Source organism: Lissotriton helveticus, assembly GCF_964261635.1.
Source record: "Lissotriton helveticus chromosome 1_1 unlocalized genomic scaffold, aLisHel1.1 SUPER_1_unloc_14, whole genome shotgun sequence".
Taxonomy (NCBI): domain Eukaryota; kingdom Metazoa; phylum Chordata; class Amphibia; order Caudata; family Salamandridae; genus Lissotriton; species Lissotriton helveticus.
Genome location: NW_027611653.1, coordinates 1117174 through 1123392, shown reverse-complemented (window position 1 = coordinate 1123392; position 6219 = coordinate 1117174). Strand labels below are relative to the sequence as shown.

General features: G+C 43.9%; 1 pseudogene; it reads left to right on the top strand.

The window, feature by feature from the left end:
* The first annotated feature begins 1933 nt into the window (after positions 1 to 1933).
* Positions 1934 to 4640, top strand: LOC144805538 (uncharacterized; annotated as a pseudogene).
* The last annotated feature ends 1579 nt before the right edge of the window (positions 4641 to 6219 follow it).

The window sequence follows — 6219 nt, the reverse complement described above, 5'->3', positions numbered from 1 at the left end:
TTTTTGATGTCTTCCGTTAGGTTGCTGTTGTGCTTGGGGGGTCCAGGGTGTCGGTGCAGGTGGTGATCCATTCATTGCAGTTCTTGATGTCTTCCATTAGGTTGCTGCTATTATGCTTGAGGGGGTCCACGGTGTCGGTGCAGGTGGTGATCCATTTATTGCAGTTCTTGATGTCTCCATTAGGTTGCTGCTGTGCTTGAGGGGGTCCAGGGTGTGGGTGCAGGTGGTGATCCATTTATTGCAGTTCTTGATGTCTTCCGTTAGGTTGCTGTTGTGCTTGGGGGGTCCAGCGTGTCGGTGCAGGTGGTGATCCATTTATTGCATTTCTTAATGTCTCCATTAGGTTGCTGCTGTGCTTGAGGGGTCCCAGGGTGTCAGTGCAGATAGTGGTTCATTAATTGCAGTTCTTGATGTCTTCCGTTAGGTTGCTGTTGTGCTTGGGGTTCCAGGGTGTCGATGCAGGTGGTGATCCATTTATTGCAGTTCGTGATGTCTCCATTAGGTTGCTGCTGTGCTTGAGGGGTCCCAGGGTGTCAGTGCAGGTGGTGATCCATTAATTGCAGTTCTTGATGTCTTCATTAGGTTGCTGCTGTGCTTGAGGGGGTCCAGGGTGTCGGTGCAGGTGGTGATCCATTGATTGCAGTTCTTGATGTCTTCCGTTAGGGTGCTGCTATTATGCTTGAGGGGGTCCAGGGTGTCGGTGCAAGTGGTGATCCATTCATTGCAGTTCTTGATGTCTTCCGTTAGGTTGCTGCTATGCTTGAGGGGGTCCAGGGTGTAGGTGCCAGTGGTGATCCATTCATTGCAGTTCTTGATGTCCTCCATTTGGTTGCTGCTACACAATTCCTGAAGAGTTACTGAATTAACAGCAGCCCACACTGATCCCTCTTTTTTCACAATCAGTTCTTGTGTAACGGAAATCTTGTCCATGTGCTTCTACCTAAAACCTTATTTGTAGCATATGGGTGCTCCGTGGGTACCCTTTCTTCACTGCGTTACTCTGTGAACACTGGTAAATCATCTCCTTTCTTTGACGTTAATGAGAAGTGACATGATCAACAGAACCTTTAGTTAAATTTCAGTGTAAGGTGAAATACTCCTTGCAAAATTTCAAAGATGGTAAAGAATATAAGTAATTTACAACCTGGTAAATAGTGTTTATTCACATTCCATTATGTTTCATTTACTAATTGTGAATCTCTTTACATCCTACAGAAAGCAAGCCTTGAATGCATGAAATTATTATAAAAAATGAAGATAACATTTCAAATCTACAAAAATCAGTCCCCAACAATGAGCTCCGGTATTCAGGAAAATATCAGTGCAGTCAGCGACAGAGGAACCTGCACCTAAACTGACAGATCCTGGATGAAGCAGTCGGGGGCAGTTCAGTGGATGTTAGAGTCTGACCTGTGCACCTCCACGCCACAAGACTGATAAATTAACTCTAGAAAATAAAGACAACAACATTCACAAACCGCCTCATGTGTCAACAGGCGTCCAACACCAGCTGTGATCATGGGAATGGTATGATGTGGTTACAGCAGTGCTCTGCTTTCTATCGTGATAACGAACCATCATTCAGTGCTCTGGGTGTATTGTGAACTCTTTCTGGCAAAACTGCAGCAACCAGTGAAAGCACAACGGAGTGGAGACAAACAACCAAAGGGTAAAGGAAAGAGGAGTTCTGCTATCTACAACACAGCAGACTGTCCCAATTTGTACCGACCAGAAGGAAGATTAATCTTTACCCACAAGCATGCAAAACCATCATTCAATCTGAAGGCACAATCACCTTCAAAGGAACATTATATATATTATGAGTGTGGCAAATATTTAATGGCTATTGCAAGTTATTGTTAAATCAGAAATCAAACGTGCAAAATACCACAAACATACAGGGTTTGAGAATAACATAAGTGCGTTATCAACCATGTTGGCCCATCAGGAAACGCAGTCATGGGATGTAGAAAAATATATCCCCGACCCACAGACACTAAGCAAGAAAGAAGAACCAGACACATGTAATGAGCACTTTAGTTTGTCATCGCTGCGAACGCACACAGGAGAAAAACCATTCAAGTGCAGTGAATGTGTAAAGAGCTTTAGTAGGTTATCAGAACTACAACGACATCAGCGAACGCACACAGGAGAAAAACCATTCAAGTGCAGTGAATGTGTAAAGAGCTTTAGTAGGTTATTAGAATTACAAAGACACCAGCGAACACACACAGGAGAAAAACCATTCAAGTGTACCAAATGTGAAAAGTGCTTTAGTCAGTCATCAAACCTACAAAGTCATCAGCGAACACACACAGGGGAAAATCCATACCATTGTACTGAATGTGCAGTGTGCTTTAGACAGTTATCACAGCTACAAAGACATCAGCTAAAACATTATGGGGAAAAACCATACAATTGCAATGAATGTGGAAGTATTTTTAGTGATTCCACAACATTAAGGAATCATCAGCGAACACACACAGGGGAAAAACCATTCACGTGCAGTGTATGTGTGAAGAAATTTAGGTGGTTATCAGAACTACGAAGACATCAGCAATCACACACAGGGGAAAAACCATTCAAGTGCAGTGAGTGTGAGTAGAGCTTTAGGCAATTATCAAACCTACAAAGCCATCAGCGAACACACACAGGTGAAAAGCCGTACCATTGCAATGAATGTGACAGTGCATTTATTGACTCTTCATCATTAAGGATTCATCAGCGAACACACAGAGGGGAAAAACCATTCAAGTGCAGTGAATGTGCGAAGTGCTTTAGTCAATCAGCATACCTAAAAGAGCATCAGCGAACACACACAGGGGAAAAACCATTCAAGTGCAGTGAATGTGCAAAGTGCTTTAGTCAATCAGCACACCTAAAAGAGCATCAGCGAACACACACAGGGGAAAAACCATTCAAGTGCAGTGAATGTGCAAAGTGCTTTAGTCGTTTTCCAGATCTACAAATACATCAGAGAAAACACACACAGGGGAAAAACCATATGTTTGCAATGAATGTGGAAGTTGTTTTAGATGTTGCTCAGCGTTAAGGATTCATCAGCGAACACACACAGGTTAAAAACCATACCATTGCAATGAATGTGGAAGTAGCTTTAGCCATTGCTCTGCATTAAGGACTCATGAACGAACGCACACAGGGGAAAAACCCTTCGAGTGCAATGAATGTGTGAAGAGCTTCAGTCAGTTATCAAACTTACAAACACATCAGCGAAGAAACACTGGGGAGAAACCATTCAAGTGCAGTGAATGTGCAAAGTGCTTTAGTCACTTATCAAGCCTCCAAATACATCTGCGAAGACACACAGGAGAAAAACCATATAATTGCAGTGAATGTGGCAGTGCTTTTATGGTCTCTTCAAAATTAAGGATTCATCAGCGAACTCACTCAGGGGAAAAGCCATTCAAGTGCAGTGAATGTGTGAAGAGCTTTAGTCGATTATCAATTCTACGAAGACATCAACGAACACACACTGGCGAAAAACTTTACGATTGCAATGAATGTGGAAGTAGTTTCAGTGATTCCTCAAATCTCAGGATTTATCAGCAAACACACGCAGGGGCCAAGCCATTCAAGTGCAGTGAATGCGTGAAGAGCTTTAGTTGGTTATCACAGCTACAAGTACATCAGCGAACACACACAGGGGAAAAGCCCTTTAAGTGCAGTGAATGTGTGAAGAGCTTTAGCCACTCATCATCTTTCCTAAGACATCAGCGAACACACACAGGGGAAAAACCATACCCTTGCAGTGAATGTGCTAAGTGCTTTAATAGGTTATCACATCTACAAAGACATCTGCTAACACATAATGTGGAAAAAAACATACTATTGCAGTGAATGTGGCAGTAGTTTTAGTGACTCTTTAGTAGTAAGGATTCATCAGTAAACACACACAGGGCAAATCCATTCAGTTGCTGTGAAGAGCTTTATTAAATCAGCACACGTAAATGAGCATCAGTGAATGTGTGAAGAGCTTTAGTCGATTACCAGACCTACAGAATCTTCAGCGAATACACACAGTAAATGACATAATCGCATGAATGTGGAAGTAGTTGTAGTTACTCTTCAGCATTTAGGTATCATCAGCGAACACCCACTAGGGAAAAACCATTCAAGTGCAGTGAATGTGTGAAGAGCTTCAGTCAATTATCAACCCTCCAAACCTCCAAACACATCTGCGAACACACGCTGGGGAAAAACAATACAATTTCAAAGAATGTTGAAGTAGCTTTAGTGATTCCTCAAATCTCAGGATTCCTCCAAGAACACACACGGGCAAAGCCATTCAATCGCACTGAATTTGTGAAGAACTTGAGTCACTTATAAGGCCTACGAATACATCAATGAACATAGACAGGGGAAAACATTCAGTTCAGTGAATGTGTGAAGAGCTTTAGTCAAATACCAGACCTACAAAGACAAACAAACACACACTGGGGCAAAACCATAACATTGTAATGAATGTTGAAGTAGTTTAGTGAATCTTCAGAAGCTATAATAGAAAACCTCCCGGGGTTAGGGTCCCGCAGAGGTAAGAACCCCTTCCCTAAATAAATGAGTACAGCCCTGGGGGTGGGGTCCCCGGGGCCTATAAAGGCTCGGGGAGTGGAGCTGCACAGAACACCAATTTTGGAAAAGGGGGGTGGTGATGGACAGAGCTTCTGAATGATGCAGAATACTCTTACCAAGTCAAGAGATCATGGTTTTAATCCATCACCGTTTTTTAGCTCACTGCACCATCCCAGCTCAGAACTTGGCTATATGCAAATTAGTCTGTTCCTGTCCCAGTGCATGATGGGAACAGGGCAAACCAAACTACCAAGCCAATTCTTATACTGGGAAGGAAACAAGCTTCCGGGGACTGGTTTCTGGCATCACAGCCTTCTTCTGCCCGGCTTGCTTGACTCCTGATGGTGCAATGAGCAAGGGACTCACGTCTGAGTATACCCTCCCACACATAGTGTGGATAAATCCGATTTTGGAAAAGGGGGGTGGTGATGGACAGAGCTTCTGAATGATGCAGAATACTCTTACCAAGTCAAGAGATCATGGTTTTAATCCATCACCGTTTTTTAGCTCACTGCACCATCCCAGCTCAGAACTTGGCTATATGCAAATTAGTCTGTTCCTGTCCCAGTGCATGATGGGAACAGGGCAAACCAAACTACCAAGCCAATTCTTATACTGGGAAGGAAACAAGCTTCCGGGGACCGGTTTCTGGCATCACAGCCTTCTTCTGCCCGGCTTGCTTGAATCCTGATGGTGCAATGAGCAAGGGACTCACGTCTGAGTATACCCTCCCACACATAGTGTGGATAAATCCGATTTTGGAAAAGGGGGGTGGTGATGGACAGAGCTTCTGAATGATGCAGAATACTCTTACCAAGTCAAGAGATCATGGTTTTAATCCATCACCGTTTTTTAGCTCACTGCACCATCCCAGCTCAGAACTTGGCTATATGCAAATTAGTCTGTTCCTGTCCCAGTGCATGATGGGAACAGGGCAAACCAAACTACCAAGCCAATTCTTATACTGGGAAGGAAACAAGCTTCCGGGGACCGGTTTCTGGCATCACAGCCTTCTTCTGCCCGACTTGCTTGAATCCTGATGGTGCAATGAGCAAGGGACTCACGTCTGAGTATACCCTCCCACACATAGTGTGGATAAATCCGATTTTGGAAAAGGGGGGTGGTGATGGACAGAGCTTCTGAATGATGCAGAATACTCTTACCAAGTCAAGAGATCATGGTTTTAATCCATCACCGTTTTTTAGCTCACTGCACCATCCCAGCTCAGAACTTGGCTATATGCAAATTAGTCTGTTCCTGTCCCAGTGCATGATGGGAACAGGGCAAACCAAACTACCAAGCCAATTCTTATACTGGGAAGGAAACAAGCTTCCGGGGACCGGTTTCTGGCATCACAGCCTTCTTCTGCCCGGCTTGCTTGAATCCTGATGGTGCAATGAGCAAGGGACTCACGTCTGAGTATACCCTCCCACACATAGTGTGGATAAATCCGATTTTGGAAAAGGGGGGTGGTGATGGACAGAGCTTCTGAATGATGCAGAATACTCTTACCAAGTCAAGAGATCATGGTTTTAATCCATCACCGTTTTTTAGCTCACTGCACCATCCCAGCTCAGAACTTGGCTATATGCAAATTAGTCTGTTCCTGTCCCAGTGCATGATGGGAAC